We start from the raw sequence: 19,450 nt of genomic DNA, 5'->3' as shown, positions 1-19,450 counted from the left end.
CTGAGCAGCCATGATTGGGCATGGAATGTAGAATGGATTGCTATGGCCAGTCATCTTGAGACCTCACCATTTGTAGGTCATCTGACTACTGTATATTAAAGCCAAACAGAGGCAGCCAGGAAGAGATAGAATAAGAGATCACATAACAATAGGTTGAAATTCACAAGCCAGGGCCCTGAAATTCACTCAGCACTGTCTTCTTTTTTTATTAACTGAAGGAGGGATATGAAGAAACCAATTTTCTCATATTAACTATTGTAGATTTTGTAATATCCATTTGTCCAAGAATATATCAAAGGAGTATTTGTCTCACAACTCCTTTTATTCCTAATAATAGAAAATGGGAGTACACTGTGTAAGTAATAATCACATACTTGAAGATTTTCAAAATGAAATAATTTATGACATTCAAGTGGCCTAATGGCACACTTGAAAGGAATGGCTCACCTTTTGGAAGATCACAAATAATTGCATAAAACAACTGGGAATGACTCCCAAATAGACTGAGATTCAGAGAAAGTCAGTGCCATTTCCATGTTCTTGGTTCTGTTTAGCAGCAAAGCACTGAAAGCCATAACCCCATCACCCATCTTCTTATTTTGTCTTCTGGCCTTCTGTGCTGTGCCTTCTAATTCAAAGTTCAATTTTAACAACTAAGAATTCTCCATTTAAAGAAAGGATAAAAAATAAGAGGGGGAATAAAAACCATTACCCTGATTTAAGGACCAAATTATATAGAAACATAGAAATCAAAATCATCTTTGATATTGTTCATTGTAACTTTTGCATTAATCGCATTTTGAAATGCTCTCTCCCATTTTATTCTAGTAAACAATAGATCTTACCCTCTGCTTTGCTCCTTTCCCATTAGAAATCAATAAAATTCACACACACACACACACACACACACACATGCATGTGTGCACTTCAGATCTGGGAAATCAATGCAAGTTTCCAAACATGAAAAAAATATATATATATTTTCCCCATTATAAAATGATCTTACTCCTAAAGCAAGAGTATGAGGTTCCTACTGTGAAATATGTTGATGTCCATATAGTTCCTAAAATGCAATATTTCAATTGTTAGTAACTAAGAAAAATAAACTCATGAACCATGGTTTACAGTTTGAGGCTGTGCTTTCAGAAAACAGCACTTCACAGCACAGTGTATGTACTGCATTCAGGGTTTTCTATAGGAAGCATCAATAAAACTAGAAGACACAAGGTCCATTTTATGAATGAGCTGCTTACTCTCTGTTTAGCTGCTTGGTCTAAAGTCCAAGTATTGTCCATCAGACTTCAGCTGAAGTAAGTTCTCTTTGTATAATAGATGGGTTTGATACAGGACAGATAAGAGTTATAAGAATTATTTTGACTTTTAGCTTCCCAAATTTTTCAGCTTAGATATTACTATCATTTTCCCATATTTTAGTACAGTGTGATTTTTAAGCCATCTTCTAGTATTTTCTATTTGGCAGGGTAATCTTCCAGGCAACTAACAACATTCTGAGTGTAGACAGACTGTTGATGACTGGAGCTTAGTGGGAAGCAACCCCTAAGTTGGCCATACTGCAGGAGAGACACCTTCCCATGGTCTGCAAATATCCTAGATATAGTCCTGCCACTTACTACAATTGAGGGAGATGGGTCTTGTAAAACAGAATCCCTTAATTACTGGAGTACTTTATTACTTCCTCTCATCTTGGCCTCTTTTCACTGGTTATAAAATTTCATATCTTACATTTGAGCCTGAATTGTTTATAAGAACTGCACATATGGGTACTAGGTCTGTAAACACTGGCCCAAATGTGCCTAAGTGCAAGCTAGAAACTAACCAGGCTCAATCGGTGTTCTTGACAGCCACTGCTTTCTCTAGGCCTTTTGGAGAACTGGGTCTTTCCTTTGCTCAGTGTACTCCATTGACACATAGTGCTTTTTATGGGGTGTCCATTCATGGGGTAGCATCCTACCCAATCCAGTTGGAATTCTCACTGCACATGGGGCAAGAGCATTGGACTGGAGGAGTTTCAAGACTTGGGTTCAAGTCTCTACTCCATGGCAGATATGGTATTGGGAGGAAAGCACTGACCTAGTATTCAGAGGATGTGAATTTAAATCAAAGTGAATTTATTTTTATTTCAAAGTATGCATATAAAGTCCATTAAGGGAAAGTTAAGCAAATTAATTTGTATATGTGTGTATACATACAGGTACACATATAAACACTTGTCAGAAAAGAAGAACCAACAGTTTTGGGTTCCCTCAGCTTGTATGAGTCTGAGCTGTATTATAGTCTTGGAACAGGCCTTACCCAGGTCTTCTAAATCTAATGGATTTCCTAGCCTCCTTATAAAAAGATCTCTGCCCACAAAAAGAGGGTGAAGCATGGGTTTATGAAGGTCAAATTGTATTTCTCAGGATGTAGAGTTGTACAGTAATACCATGCCTGCTCTGATTCTAAAAGAGTCATATATTTCAGTTACAAGATTCAGGGATTAAATGGACACATCAGATATTGTATTACTTTCTAGTTTCTCAATGAAGCTATTAAGGAGTGATGGAAGAGAAAACTTAAACCAAGCCCAAAATACTTGAGTTTCTTGAATTGGATTGCTTCATCTAGTTGATTAAACTATCACGTCAATACAGTGGCTTTACAAAAGTACATGACCTATTTGGAAATTTTATGAGTTATCCTAAATTGGAACAGATCTATATTTGGTGGCCCTGACACACATTTTGAGATAGCATCCATGAACTGAAGGGTATCCATCTAGTCAGTCCTTCATTTCAGTTAATTTGTGAGTACTGTTGAAAAGATGGCAGCTCCAAATAATCAGTTCTTCTGTTACACTTGGTTGTTAACATATGGACTCTGTCCAGTTGGAAACCATCCAGACTCTCTTTTAATCAAGCAACTCCTGTATTTTAAGCTGTGCTATTGAGAATATCTGGAGTTTCCATAAAAGCCCAGTATAAAGGCATATGTTCTTTCATTGCCATAAAACTAGTTTCTCCACTTATGATATTAGCTACAGGTTTGAAAATATCCCAGTCATTGACCCAAGAATTGATGAAAGGTCTAATGGGGACAGACTAGTTGTGTCCAGCTTTAGTTTATTTTTTGGGGGTGGATATGCACACCGCATGAACAAATCCTTGGATGTAGCACTACTTAGGAGGAAAGGAATTATACTAGCACAGGAATGGCAGAAGTCTCAGACAATAATCATTGTGCTATTGAGCACATGTTCCAGGCTATTCCCCAGGTCCATGCCAGGACTTTATTTTGTTAAGCCTCACTCAAGGATATTTTTTCCATTGCTTTGCAGAGAGAATGGAAGGGAGAGAGAGAGAGAAAAAACAAAACAAAACATTGATGTGAGAAAGTCACGTCGATTGGTTGTCTCCTGCACACGCCCCAACCTGGGGTCAGGGATCAAGCCTGCAACCAAGGTACATGCCCTTGACCAGAATCAAACCTGGGACCCTTCAGTCCATGGGCTGATGCTCTAATCACTGAGCTAAACTGTCTAGGGCCATGCCTGGTACTTTTATATGCATCACCCTATTATACTTGCAAACTATCCTGGAGGGACTCCAAATATTTCCATTTTACAGATGAGAAAAGGGAAGCTAGAATACAGTCCCTCCACATGAAATGTGCACAGTCCACTTTGAAGACAAACTGACTATGCATATTTATCTTGAACAGGCATTTTGGCTATGAGAACACAGAAGGACCAAGAAAGTTACATCGTTCCTTGGTGGGAAAACTTGAAAGCAGGCTGAGGGCTGCATAGGCTCAAAACCATATCTCTTCCCACCACGTTTCCCTTCCTTATGAGATATGATGAGTTCAGGGATTTGGTATATCACATTTGACCTTTTAAAAATTAAGACAACCTTCAGATGGATTCATAGAGATGAAGTTGATAAAAATCAATCCCATAAGATATTATACCTCTCTGTTTTAGATGATACAAAATCAAGTCAAAACTGCTTCAAATAAAGCATTATTTCTAAACTTTTTTCTATGTGGTATGAAGATTTAATTACAATTGAGAATAGAAAGATTGTTAGAATGTTTTCCAGTTTGTTATAACTAATAACAAGCCTCACATTATTTCCTAGGTGAATTTTGAAACATTTTACCCTCAAAAAATTCCCTCACATTCATTACAATCCTGACCATAGTTCTATAAAAACTATCATCAAAACTATTTTCTTTAAGACTGATTTGAGATTTGAGAACTGCAGTGTCTTATTGCAGAGCAATAACCCACATCTTTAGCAATTTCACATATTCTTCCCTAAATAAATGTCTGATCTGCTACTTAGATACAATTTTGGTTGCAAAGTGACTGTGTAATGAGGCAGGGGGAAAATGACTGTTATTTTCTTAATCAGATTAATTCTTAATCAGAATACATAATTTGGTACTTGGAATTTAGAAACAGTATTCTTCAGTTTGGCTTATCAAAGCCAGACTAAATTCTCCTGATAAACTGGTAATCTCAGTGACTTTCAGTAGTTGCAGCCATTCTGGTTTTCAAACTGAGACTTGTGCCAACCCTAGCTTTTAATCTGTCTTGTATGCTCAGCACCTCAGAGCTTGCCAACTTTTCCTGAGGACTTAATATATTTTTGGAAGTTCTCCACAGCATCAGGGACAGCCACCTGGAAGCAGAGAAAACAAAAATTGGCAGCCTGTTCAAGCTGTGAATTAAAGGTAATTCACAGTTTGAAATGAATCAGCATGAGGTCCTTAAGAAGAGTAATCAGACATCAAGAGGATTTTATTTTGAGTATTGTATATTGGCTAATGTGACAACAAGCAATATTGGCATTTGAAATGTTCACAACAAGAAGCGCTGAAGCTCCTGGTGTTTGACAGACTCCAAGACTGAATACACAGGCTCCTTCAATGGGAGCTGTAGATTTCCACTTTCATTATAAAAGCTAAAAACATAAATGTTTTTGCTCAAGTATCATAAATCTTGAAAGAGTAGATTACATTTTTATGTTGTTCATGTGCCCAAGATTCATATGTTTCAGGTAGATTTTGAGACACCTTTGTAATTAGAAGCCAACGTCTCTTTCTCTCAGGGAAAAGTCGAGTGTCTCTTCTACCTGATTTGCATCCATGTTTATATTCATGCATTCACACTTTCATTTATTTCAACAAAAATGAATTATACCCCTATTGTGTGTAACACTTTGAGCAAGGCACTATGGTAAGTCAAGGTTAAACACTACATATCCTTCCCTCAAGGAACTCACAAGTTGAGGAAGTTTATACTTGTACTGATAACACCAGTACCTCAACAAATTCATATTTATTGAGTGCTTACTATGTCCCAGGATCTTTCTCTATTTACGGCAAGCCCACAGGAGTCACTTGTATTATATTCTACAGTGACAGAAATTAAAATTTAGCAACATTGAGTAAGTTGCCCAAAGGGCCACAGTAACAAAGCCAGAACAGGACAGATTCCAGAGAGCATGGTCTTAACCTACAATAAAGCCATACATGGGCACTTTGGAGATGGTCCTACTCATTTGAAGTGAGGTGTGATCTTGCCAGAGTATTAAGCCAAAGTGGACCAACCACAATGGAGGTGAAAATAGTCCTTGTCATTTTGGTTTAGATCAGGAAAAGTAAGCACAGGTCTATCTTCAACTCATGATCTGTATCCAGATTGTGTCACCATACCTGTAAGATGCTTCCTTTGGGGAAGCAGAAGGATCCATGACTATAAGGGAGTTATACTAGTATATAAAATCTATATGAGGTTGATTTTGGTGGCCTGTGATGCAAACAACATCTTGTTCAAGAAATATTCATTTTGTCATATTGAAAGTGAAAAGAAGAGAACTGATATTTAAGTCTGTTTCTATGAGAGGTTCATCCAAAACCTTTCATGCTTACCAATGTGTTTGATAATTGGAAAGTTGCTATATATCCTCTAAAATATATTCCTAATCTTATCAACTAATGGCAATGTTCTTAACATTTTGAACAGTAACTGGGAGTGACGCAAACAATGCTGGTGGGAAACATTAAAGTTAATAAGCAAGGTACCAAAGTTAAAATGATTCCAGTTCTGTGATTGAACATAATATTGTGATAACACATACATATGCACCTGTGCAAACACATGCTCTGTATCCCAGAATATCAGGTCCCTCTAATGCTGTCTGATCTAACGAGATTCATGCATACACATGTACACTCTTTTTGCACTTACTTGATTGTGAAATGCTACCATCAGGGCTACTTTTCTTGTGCACAGTGATTAATCATTGTACAGCATTTTCACACAATGCATTAGCCTCATGTGGGTGTCATAGCAATCCTGTTAGATAGCCAGGTAAAAAGAAACCAGGCTTAGGAAGGGGAAGATATTTGCCCAAACTCCCCCAGCTAGGGAATGGCAGAGCTGGGAGTGGAAACCAGGATTCTGCATTCCCATTAGAATGTGCTGCCTTGTCCCCAGATTCTCCAGATGGCTGCCAGGCCAAAACTCATCAGAGTGCTGACAAATCTTCTAAGACCAAGTGAAGAAAATATAGCAGCAGTGTAGACAAGCTCATGGATAATTCTTAGAAATTACACACACACACACACACACACACACACACACACACCCCAAAAACACTCAGACTGAATTAGATGAGAAGGAATATCTTCCCTGTTTATAAACTATTTGTTCTGGTTTTCCATCTTATCAAAAAATTTCATGAACAGTCAGATCCTTTGCCACAATTATGTTATCAGGAATGTTATGTTTAAATGGTTTTCTCTTGACACTTTCTCAGAGCTGCTAAAAGCCCCTCCATTTTGCTGATGAGTGCGGAGCAGTGTTGGTAGAATATCATACATGCTTGCACAATAACATCTGTAAAATCAGTTGAAAACTCTGACAAATGCCTTTCTTTGTGGTTCATCCATCTGCTTCAATAATGAGGACCAAAAAAAAGAAAAAGTCTCACAATGGTCTGATTGGCACCTCTAAATATGCTGCCAAAAGTTGGACGGAGGGATAGGGTAGGGTGGTATTGGGATATGCCTTCTAAAAACCAAATGAACAAAATTTCTATTCTTTGCAACCATGTGGAATATTGATATCCAATATCTACTAGGACAACCCCTAATATAATACCTGGTCCTTGGCTAAGGTTCCAGGATACCTCAGAGAGTGATGAGGGAGGAAGGCGATACAGGGGTGGTGAAAAGTAATGATTTATTTAGAAACCAACCTACAGTTCTGCCACCTACATTGCCCAATTTCAAGAGTGATTTAATTTCTGCATAAGTTACCAAAATTTAAAAAAATCCCATGTATCTCAATATTATAACATGGAATATTTTTAGATTTTCATGAGAAAAAATTAAGTACCTTATACTTATAATATATAGAAATTATCTTGGATATCTGAAAATTGTAAAGGTCATGCTAGGTTTCTCCAAAATCATTTCATATATTGTATTGTGCAGAGAGAACGTAAGGAAAGAAATTGCATGTGAGCGATGTGCTTGGGTAATTATAGCCACCACACTTCTAGGCACCTTCTATATGCCAAGCACTGTGGAAATTTTACAAGCACTAACTATTTCATCCTCACAACAACTCTGAGATAGGATAGCATCATCATTACTATCATCACCACTCCCAGGGTTGGCCTCTCAAGGGCTCAAACACCCTAAACATCCATGGCTGCACAGTCAGTGCTAGTACTAACAGTGGAAACCAGCCTACCCGGTTCTGTGCACAGTGCCATTTCTCTAGTTCAATCACTTCATCAACTTCCATCCTCACAAAACCTCTGTAAGATTAAACTAATTTTGAGATGGAAATTTAATCTCAGAGTAGTTAAATGACTTGCTCAAGAACACACAGTTAATGAAAGAGCTGGAATTTTAGTCTAGGATTTTTGGATTACAAAACTCAAATTTTTATTTCATATATCATTTCTGCCACACCTGTACAAATTTACAATTGAACAATTTTTGCTAACTACAGAGGTAAATAACACTGATAATAATAATACTTTTAATTTATAGGACTTTTTCCATTTCCACAAATCCTTACATTTGTTATATTGGTCTTAATCCTGGTAGCCAGGAGACAGGGGAGGGTGTTATTGCTCCAGAAAGACCTCAGCTTCCAGGTCTCCACTTCTGGGTGGCTCAAATCCCAGCTCTCTCACTTTTTGTCCTGTGAATTGATGAAGTCACTTGGCGCTATCTGAGTTTTTGTTTCATCATATAAGTCAATTCCTCTCTGCCAGCATTGGGAATTAATTCTTTGATTTAAACCACATTGACACAACACTTGAGAAGTAATGGTGGATATTTACAAAAAGAAAACTAGACTCAAGAGGTTTAGGATTGAGCCTTGCAACAGTATGGGTTATGTGACCTTGGGTACCTCACTTAAGCCATCTGAGCATGATTTTCCTCACTTCTAATGTGAGTAGTGAAATAATGCAAGTAATCGATAGTTTGAGCATTTGTAAAAGAATTTGAAAACTTAAAAAATCATATAGGTTTTGCAATCTCAGTATCTTAAAGAATGAGATTTGGGGTTAGGACCGCCCCTTATCGTCATGCTTTTTGGTGGGTACTCTCTTATTCTGAGGTTGAAGAGGACCTGAAACTAGTGACCTGTCTTGACCTTTACTACTAGATTAAAATTCCAGGTTGCTACTATGGTAACTATACCTAGATCCTGACAGTCAGTAAGAAACTGTCTCCATTTGCAAACAACATAAACATCCACATAGAAAAGCCTACAGAATCCACACCAGAACTAAGTGAATTCAGCAAAGTCACAGGACAAAAGATCAACATATAAAAATCAATTGTACTTTTATGCTGGCTACAAGCAACAAAAAATTGGAAATTGCAATTAAAATTTCATTTACAATAGCATCCAAAAACATGAAATACCTAGGAGTAAATTTAACAAAATATGTTCAAGACCAAAATACTAACAACTATAAAACAAAGCTAAAAAATTTGAAGATTACCTAAATAAATGGAGAGAGACATCATGTTCATGCATTAAAATACTTGATGTGGTTCTCAACTGTCTCCAAATCTGTAGATTCAATGCAATCCTAGTCAAAATTCCATTAGTTTTTTTATGTAGAAATTGACAGTGTATTTTTAAATTTATATGGAAATGCAAATGACCTTGTTTAGCCTCAAAGCAATTTTATTTTATCTTTCTGTGTTTTTTCATTTTTATTTAATTTATTGGTGTGACATTGGTAATAAAATTATATAGGTTTTAAGTGTACAAGTCTATGATACACCATCTGTACACTGCATTGTGTGTTCACCACCCCAAGTCAAGTCTCCTTCCATCACCATTTATCCCCCTTTACCTTCTTCTACCTGCCCCCACCACCCTTTCCCCCTTGTAATTACCATACTGTTATCTGTCTATGAGGTGTGTTGTTGTTTTTGCTTAATCCCTTTACTTTTTTCACCTAGCCCCTCAACCCCCTCCCTTCTGACAGCTTTCAGTCTGTGTTCCGCATTTATGAGTATGTTTCTATTTTGTTTGCTTATTTTGTTCATTAGATTCCACATGTAAGTGAGATCATGTGATGTTTGTCTTTCTCTGTCTGGCTTATTTCCCTTAGCATAATACTCTCCAGGTCCCTCCATACTGTCCCAAAGGGTACAAGATCCTTCTTCTTTACAGCTGTGTAGTATTCCACAGTGTGAATGTCCCACAGCTTTTTATCCACTCATTTACTGATGGGCACTTGGGCTGTTTCCAGATCTTACCTATAGTAAATAATGATGCTATGAACTAGGGGTGCATAAGTTCTTTCTGATTAGTGTTTCAGGTTTCTTTGGATATATATTCCCAGAAGTGAAATCACTGGGTCATAAGGTAGTTCCATTTTTAATTTTTGAGGAAACTTCATACTGTTTTCTATAGTGGTTTCACCATTCTGCATTCACTGGGTTCATGTCTTGAACCTATATCTGCCTGACTCCACTAAAAGACCCCTGAACCTGGCCTTCCTACATGCCCATGTAATGTCCAACCCTAGAATCCACCAGACTCAATTGTCTTGAGAAATGACACCTCCTCAGAGGAAATTATCTGCCCTAATTGCCAGGATAGCCTCTCACCTTCTGTAAAATAACCACTGGACTAATTTCCTGACTTATAGCTGTGGATTGCTTTGGTACACACAGACACACACACACAGACACACACAGACACACACACGAATGAATAACGGCTTCTAAAATATAGCAAGCACATTGGCAGTTTTCTAACTGGGTGGAACAGAACCCTTTTCTGAATTCCCATTTTTGTGCATGCACAAAAGGGAACTTGTCTGAGTATATAAATGTGTGAATAAAATTTCATGGACTAGCCCCTGCCCTTCTGTGAAATAAATAGTTTTCTCCTGATGCTGCATATCTGCTTCTGTTTTCTTTGTCTAAAAACACATTTCAGACTCTCTGTCTTTTTAATTATGATCAGGCTTGGCTATGAATCCCTTGAGAAATAAGCTTGTTTGGTGTTTTGTTGTGTGTGTTTTTTTTCTGGGAGGGAAGGTAAAAATAACACTTAAATAATAGGTTTTAAAAATAAGAATGAAATCTCAGAAAACAGATTATTGTAGAACATACTATATATCAAAATGTATAAGCATATAGTTGTAAGAGTGTCTTAGTAAACACATTGCTGAGTGAACTATGAAAAGCAATCCACTGAGGTGCTATTTCCCTTTACTCCTAAGCACTAAGTTAAGAGAGTATTACATTATTTAAAAATATTTGTGTGTGTGTTTTTAGAATATTTCTTTCAGGCCAGGTAGACTAATCTTTTTCCTTCCTTTGCTAGGAAAAATACACTATAAGGAATTTAGTTAAGTAATATATTAAAAGAAGGTTTAAAACAGTTTAAGAAGATAATTCTGAGCAAAGAAATATCTTTAGCAACTTGATTTTGAATGTGATATAAATTAATTAAAAATATAATCAGAGAAGTTCAATGAAATCTTTCTAATATTTCTTATAATTTAGAACTTTGATATCCATTGTATTTGTTATTGGCACCTTTATTATATAAGAGCCTGAAACTATAGGTAAAATTAATATAGCAGTACATGTGAGCGAATTAATTTTCATGTTCTGGAAAGTGATCTTTCTCTGGACAGCATGAATTATCCTGGTTAAGAGACCACCTCTGTGGGAAAGCAGTTCTCTCAAACACTATTCTTTACATAAAGTTTTATGTAAAACTCCTAGAAATCTTTTTTCAAAATTATAGAATAATAATAAGTATTCCTAAACATACATCCCTCTAAAACTTTTAGATATAAACTAAAGTAACTTGACTTTAAAAATCATATTTCAATTTGGATTTGTTGTCTTTTAATTCTGTGTAAAAATGAACTTTGGTGAGATATAATGAGGCAGTTCATTATGCACAGCAGAGGATGTCAAACCATTTCCAGTTTGAAGCCATTAAACAATTCCTCACATTTGAAACTATGGTGTAAAACCCTTTTCTTAGCTTAATTCCAATAATGTAAAATGTGCATATATGGAAAGGTTTCAAAGCAATGTTTCTCATAAATAGCATTTCAATAGCTCCCTTTTCTCAAAAGAAAGCAAGAGACAAAGCAGATGAATCGTGACAGTCTCTCATAATGAAAAACCTGAGAAAATGTCCATCCACATGCCCACTCCATTACAGGGTAATTTGGCTGCTTGATGGTTATCACTGAATGATTATATCTTGCAATTTACATGGGAGAGAAAAAGAAAGCACATACAGAGGTGGTTTTTCACTTGAAACAAACCTGCCACAGATATTCTAGCATATATTTCCAAACAGAAAAAAAGGTAATTTTTCACTCTTAAAAAGAATCCTTCACTTTAAAAATGATTCATTGTAGTTTTCCTCTAAATAGTAAGCTCATCTCATGCATTTACAATATAGTTTGATTTTCAAAGCATCAATTTACATGCACTTTCCAGAAACAAATCTATTGTGCAAAGTGATGCTTATTTGTATAGCATAAAAAGGTAAACATTTTTATATTGGGGTTCATGATGAGAGTTTGCTCATCATTAACATTAATTATTTATAGTCCAGCAGCTTTTGCTGACAAAAATAGAGATGGAGGTGCCACAGGCTGCCTCAGAGGTAGTTCCATAATGCTCATTCATAATTAGTGAAATGCCATATTTCAGCAGCAGTCAATCAAACACAGCCTTATTCTTGTTCTCGTGAGAACCTAATTGTTCAGTCCCTTTTTTCCTCTTCAATTTGCCTGGTTCATGGACACATTCCATGAGATGAAAATCTAACAATAAATTAGTGAAAAAATTAGAGCAGTTTTCATGACTTAACATTTGCAATGGAATGTAATCCTTGGTGTGCAGAATATTCACAGCCAACATGAAATGGCCAGATCAGTAACTAAAAATGTGGCATCTCTCAAAACATGAATTCTTTAAAGAACCCTGGCAGCCTGTGTGGAAAGTTTACCTGGGAATTATCATTTTGAATAGAGCAAAATGCCTTTGAAAAGGGAACCAGAGCTGAGCTGTGCAACATTATTTGAGATCTGTAAGCTTGAAGAGTTTACCAAAGGTTTTTCTGAGCTGATTATACAGGGCTAATCCTGGGTCTTTTATTTGTAGAGCACTGATTTCAGATATTTTTTATGCAGTTGTCTCAGATAATTTTCAAGAATATGTTGTGGTTCTCAACTTTAAAAATGAAAGCTCTATTTCTGCACACGATTGTGACCACCAGGGAAGTTGGCAAGAGAGTTAAGAATGTGGCACTGGGTGATTTTTTTTTTTTTTTTTGACAGTTTTAGTATATTGACTCTTACCTCCTAATTGAAAATCAGGTTTTTACTGTACTTAAAAAAAACTCCTTGTTAGTGTCAAAAAAATTTCCTTGGAAGCTTTGGCTGTATGGTTTTATTTATGCAAATGATGTGAATGTTTAAGGCAAATATATTCAGAGAGAAAGAAAATAACCTCTTTTCTGTCAATTATGTGGATGTGTAAGGCAACATTATTTTAGATATGAAATAATCTAGATTTCACCTTTTCTAAGTGCTCTACCATAAAGTATTACTGTAAAATAGTTACCATGGAATGTTGTTATTCAGGGGAAAAAGGGGGCATTTATGATCCAATATATTTGGGAACCAGTGGGTTAAAAGGAACTAAAAAGTATTTTTATTGTAGGAATTTTTTGAGTGTTCAATATGATAATATTCACTGTGTTTCTACAGGAGTTATGTACAATAGGAATTGTTTCCAAAACTGAGTTGACCATAGAATTTTGTTCCCAGAATTTGCTCCTGATGTGGAGAATTTCAGGCCATGCAGATCTGGAAAACTAAGTCATTACAGAGTTCTCCATGCATATGGGGGTGGGCAAAAGTAAGTTAATAATAATAATAAATACAATAAGTAATAAATAAATAACACAATAATAAACTCTGTTTTTCACCTACTCACAACTGTAAACCTACTTCTGTCCACCCCTGTATATAGACTCAGCTTTAATATTTACCTGGAGTGGAGAAGCTCATTACTTTTTAACTTGCTACCCTCACTCCACTTTTCCTCTAGTTGCTCAACCAGCTGAGAAAGTATGTTTTAACTCAAATGTCCCTTTTACCCAACTTAGTGAAATTCTAATTTTTATTCAAAAGTAATGGAGACTTTAATTTTGTATTAACAATATGGAAGGTGTTCTCAAATCTCGCCAACTTTCACTGTGAAATTTCTTTTGTGAGGAGCCTTTTGTCTGTTCCCCCCCCCCCCAGACCACCTGCAACTATAAGTTGTCTCCTGGGTGGCTGACTACACCCACAGATCATCTTCCCTTATTGTGGGGAGAAAAGCTGAATGAATAAAGAAAGAAATGCTGCTTACTCACTGAACATTCATGGGAGATAATTTGCTGCCATGTTTTATAAACCCAGGGGCTGAATGTGCTTAAGAGCTTTTTATCAGATAATTCTGAGAGAGATAATAGTTCTATTATCCTGGTGACTTTTGAAGCCATTCTGAATGCTGGTCTTATTGAAAATGCAGTAATGAAGTCAACTCTCAAATCAAAGCATGTGGATTATCCACTTCAAACTGTCTCTCCCCCACCTGGCAGCTCTGGACTATCTTCCCCCACTACCCTCTTTGGGAATATGTGTTTGGAATGCAAACTTGCATAACATTATATTGAGAAAACACACAATATATATAAAACTTTGGGAAGGATGTTGCATCACATACAATCCAGAGTCTAAAGGAAAGAATTTCCTTTTCCCCTGGTTTTCTGTGTGCTACTAAACTCTATCAGCACCAAGTAATCCAGATCATATCATCAAAGCCAAGAATGTGTCCTTTATTTAAGCACCTTCTTGATAAAAGACCTATTATTTAAAGCATTTACTATGTAGTTAAGTTTGTATAAACCCCTACACTGTAATTTCTGATCTCCTGATCTACACATTTAAAACAAAGATGTCGCTGTGTACACAGCACTCCATTAAATTATAATTTTAAATTACTTTATTGACTAAACAGTTATGAACACATTTTAAAATAATGAATATAACATATAAGTAATTTATAATTTTTATTATGTCTTATCACACATTATCTGAAGCTTGATAGTAGATATGAAAGTACCCAAAATATTGATGGGTAGCAGAGATGAGTTCTGATTAGTTTACTCTTCCTGTATTCACCAATTACATCTTGTTCTTTGTACTTATTACTGATATATACTCAATATTAGTAATATGCATTATGTAAAATTTGTAGAGAAAGATATGGTTCAGTGATTGTATTTGGAATATAACAGCTACTTTATAATGAAGGAACTCAAATATTGATTTTTTTTATTTCTAGGATTAAGCTTTTGCATGCATTTCAGAGACACATTTTTGCAAACATCAGGTATCTCACCTATTGGAAAGCTTAAATAAAGATATTTGGCAATTTCCCGTCCAGGCATGGCTCAGTAGTTGAGCATCAACCTAGGATCCAAGAGATCGGGGTTCAATTCCTTGTGAGGGCACATGCCCAGGTTGTGGGCAGGATCTCTAGTCGGGGGTGTGTGGGAGGCAGCCTATCAATGATGACTCTCATCACTGATATTTCAACTCTCTCTCTCCCTCTCTCTTCCTCTCTCTGAAATCAATAAAGACATATTTTAAAAAAAAAAAATGATATTTGGCAATAGAAGAATTATCCACACACAAAAAAATAACAAAGATGAAAGTAAAAAATGCTGAGAGGCTCCTATGAAAGTATGGTTTGTAAGACCACCCTAGTTGAGGTTAGAAGTTGCTAGGGAAAGATGGCTACAAATCACACACCCAGATCTTGCTAAACTCACTATCTACACATCAAGCTCTTCTTTGCATTATCTTTTTATTTTAATTTTTAAATTAAATTTATTAGGGTGACATTTAATAAGATTATATAGGTTTCAAGTGTAGATTTCTATTATACATGATCTGTATATTGCATTATATGCCCACCACCCAAAGTCAAACTATCTTTGACCATCATATATTTGCCCTCTTTTACCCTTTACTACCTCCCAGCCTCTTCCTCTCTGGCAACCACCACACTGCTGTTTGTGTCCATGAGTTTCAGTTTTATATCCCACATGAGTGGCATCATGTGGTTCTTAGCTCTTTCTGACTATTTCACTTAGCATAATATTCTCAAGGTCCATCCATGTGGTTGCAAATGGCAGCGTCTCATCCTTTCATTATGGCTGAGTTGTATCCATTGTGCACATGTCCCACATGTTCTCTATCCAGTCCTCTGTCACAGGACACTTTGGTTGTCTCCATGTCTCAGCCACCGTGAATCATGATGCAGTGAACATAGGGGTGCATATATCTTTGCAAATACATGTTTTCAAGTTTTTCAGGCATATACCCAGGAGAAGGATTGCTGAGTCATATGGTAATTCCATTCTTAATTTTTTGAGAAACCACCAGACTGCTTTCCATAGTGGCTATACCATTCTACATTCCCACCAGCAGGGAATGAGGGTTCCCTTTTCTCCACAACCTCTCCAAAACTCGTTATTGCTTGTCTTCTGGATCATAGCCACTCTAACAGGTGTGAGGTAGTATCTCATTGTAGTTTTGATGTGCATTTCCCTAACTGCTAGTGAGGGTGAACATCTTTTCATATATCTGTTGGCCATTTGTATGTCTTCTTGGAAGAGGTGTCTGTTCAGGTCCTCTGCCCATTTTTTAATTGTATTTTTTGTTGTGTGTTGAGTTGTATAAGTTCTTCATATACTTTGGAAATTAAACCTTTGTTGGAGCTACTGTTTGGAAATATCATCTCCCATCTGGTTGGCTGCCTTTTTGTTTTGCTGGCAGTTTCTTTTGCTGTGCAGAAGCTTTTTAGTTTGGTATGGCCCCATTAACTTATTTTTGCCTTTAGTTCTCTTGCCTTTGTGATAAAATATTCTTTAAGACCAAAGTGTACAAGTTGGAAATGGAAAAAACCAAACAAAAAACAAAAAGCAATTCCTTTTGCAATTACAGTAAAAAGAATAAAATACCTAGGAAAAAACTTAAGAACATGAAAGACCTATGTAATGAAAACCACAAAGCATTATTAAAAGAGATTGAAAAGATGCAGTGACGTGGAAAAATATCCCGTGTTCATGGATTGGAAGAACATAGTTAAAATGACCATATTACTGAAAGCAATATACAGAACTAATGTGATCCCCATCAAAATACCAATGTCACTTTTTAAAGAAATGGAATGAGAAATCATCAGATTTGTATGGAACCACAGAAGACCCACAATAGCCAAAGCAATCCTGAGGTGGGTGGGGAAACGAAGCTGGAGGTATCACGATACCTGCCTTCAAGTTATACTACAGAGCTATGATAATCAGAACAGCATGGCATTGGCAGAGAAACAGACACAAGGATCAGTGGAATAGAATAGAGAGCCCAGATATAAAACCACATGTTTATGGACAGATAATTTTTGACAAAGGAGCCAGAAACCCACAAGGGAGTAAAGATAGTCTCTTCAATAAGTGGTGCTGCCACCTGCAAAATGGAAAGCCACTTGCAAAAGAATAAAACTACACTACAGTTTACCCCTATGTACAACAATTAATTCTTTGCAATAACTTGGTTACCGGCACTAGGGAGTGACCATCCAACTGCATTTAATTTGCAAAATCTGGTTGATTGACTTATTCACTGAGGTTTGGGATCTCAGATTGAAATATCATTCAGTCCATGGTCAATGTGGCTCAATTGGTTGGGCATTTTCCCATGCACTGAAGCGTTACCGGTTTGATTCCCAGTCAAGGCACATGCCCAGGTTGTAGGCTCCTTCCCCGGTAGGGGGCACACAGGAAGCAGCTGATTGATGTTCTCCTCTCACATTGATGTTTCTCTCTCTCTCCCTCTCCCTTCCCTTCTCTCTAAAAATCAGTTTAAAAGATCCTTTAAAAAAAGAAATATCATTCAGGCCATAGCAAGTTACTCTTTCAAGGGCATTTAAAGGTACCAACAAACTTCCAATCTAGCTTCATGGTTATTCTTTGAGAAAATACCTAGAGTAGATGCACATACCCAGCTAACTTGTCAACTTGTAAAATTATCTTATTGTACAGATGCTTCTTACTATGAGTAGAGCCTTCTCTTGCTGTTCTAATATTTTCTTTGTCCACAAGGAAAAAGGGGATAGGGTGGGAGTGATGCTGGAAGTCCAGGTGGCAATGTGAGAAGGAATGTATATTTCCATCTACAAAGAGAGGTAGGAATTAGATTTTTAGAAGTCAGAAGATTCTTATGTTTGCCATAAGATAAAGTTCTTTGTGGGCAAATTGACCCCAACTGGCCCTGGCCTTGGGGCAGAAAATCCTTATTTTGCTTTTCTTTCACTGCAACTGAGTTCTGATAGAATCCAAAAGAAAAATAAATTGAAAAGTTTCAAACAAGAGCTCAGAAATTTGCTAATTCTGGACTGTGTGTCCTTTGTTAAGGTCCGGTGCCCTCTGAGCATGTCTTCATTATTTGGTGCATGGCCAATGAGGGATGTTTAACTCAAAGAGAAGGAGGCAGAATACTGATTGAATTTGACTCTGCCAGTTGGCCTACCTTGAAAGTACAGAGTGAATTGGCTTCAAGTGGGTGACTGATGTGGTTTTTCAAATGGATGTCTAATTCCAGCTGGTTGGGGATCCAACTCAGTGACTACAGGCCAGCCAAAAAAGGTGGGAAAACTTCTCTGTATCTGTAACATCTGATTTAGCAACTGAGAACTAGGAGTCTTATTGATGGTGTGGTTAATACAAAAAACAGTATAGCCCTCTGGGGAGGTGAGCATTGCTATTTGAGGGGAAATCCAATGGTTTGACATTCCCTCAAATTCCACAAACATAACAGTCTGAATAGTATTTATTTTTCACAAACATGCATTCCAGTATTTTAGAAACAGGTATAGATTTATGCAGATGAATCTGGCTTAGTATAACAAATTGCTGCTGTAAGATATATTTTAGAATTATTTCCTAGATCAGGCTAGAATCAAGTAAAACATAAAAATAAGTTTACATAGATTGATTTATAATTCAGATAAAGCTTTATGTTACTTACCATTGAAACTGGACACATTTTTTGCAAGCAACATAAAGGTTGTTCATGTAATATTTTCATTATTTCCAGTAAAAGTAAAACAAAATAGAAATAAATCCATTGAATTTAGCCACCATTAACTAACATTAACTGTAATTTTCTTGACAAGCTCTTCTCATCTGATGATGAATGAAACATTGGGAAAAGTTACCTAAAAAATTGCATAAGCACTAACAAAATATGCCCCTGTATTTTGAGTGTGCCCAGTTCAAACATCTAAAATAGAGCCGTTTATAATGTGTTGGCCAGAACTCCATCTTGTTTTAAATACATTTATTTTTCTACTTCTTGTGAAACCCTAACTCACTCTAAGAAGACTCATGACATTTCACTGCACCAGGCAGGTCACAAATGGAATAATGTGAAATAATGTTATTAGAGTAATGAAGAAAATGATATGGCAATAATGCATTTTACAGTAAAATTTAATAGTCCTCTAAAGATCAATGAGTGTGTTTGTTTACTTTGAAGTGAAAGGACAAACGCTTCATAATGGAATCCAGAGAAACACCCAAATAGGAGGAATCTTTGCCAGATAAAGTGGACAGCTTTCCTTTCTAAGGTGAATTCAGAAAATATACCATGTACTTTGCAGCAGGAAGAAATAGCCTCAGTACTGTCTGTGATAATGTCATTATAAAGCTACCCTGGAATGAATGAAAGTCCTCTCAGGGCCACACAAAATAAAACAAGCTGTGAGTCACAAGGGTCTTGTCCTGTCCCAAACACTG

At 36.5% G+C, this 19,450-nt stretch overlaps 1 protein-coding gene across 7 annotated transcripts in view; it reads left to right on the top strand.

Annotated features, from left to right (window-relative positions):
- The window catches only part of AFF2 (ALF transcription elongation factor 2), a 383,765-nt gene that overhangs the window by 265,203 nt on the left and 99,112 nt on the right, over positions 1–19,450 (top strand). The window lies entirely within an intron of this gene.

The sequence above is a fragment of the Miniopterus natalensis genome, chromosome X (genome assembly GCF_054644295.1).
Source record: "Miniopterus natalensis isolate mMinNat1 chromosome X, mMinNat1.hap1, whole genome shotgun sequence".
Taxonomy (NCBI): Eukaryota; Metazoa; Chordata; class Mammalia; order Chiroptera; family Miniopteridae; genus Miniopterus; species Miniopterus natalensis.
Note: the sequence above shows the minus strand (reverse complement) of the source record. Positions and strands in the feature narration are given on the sequence as shown.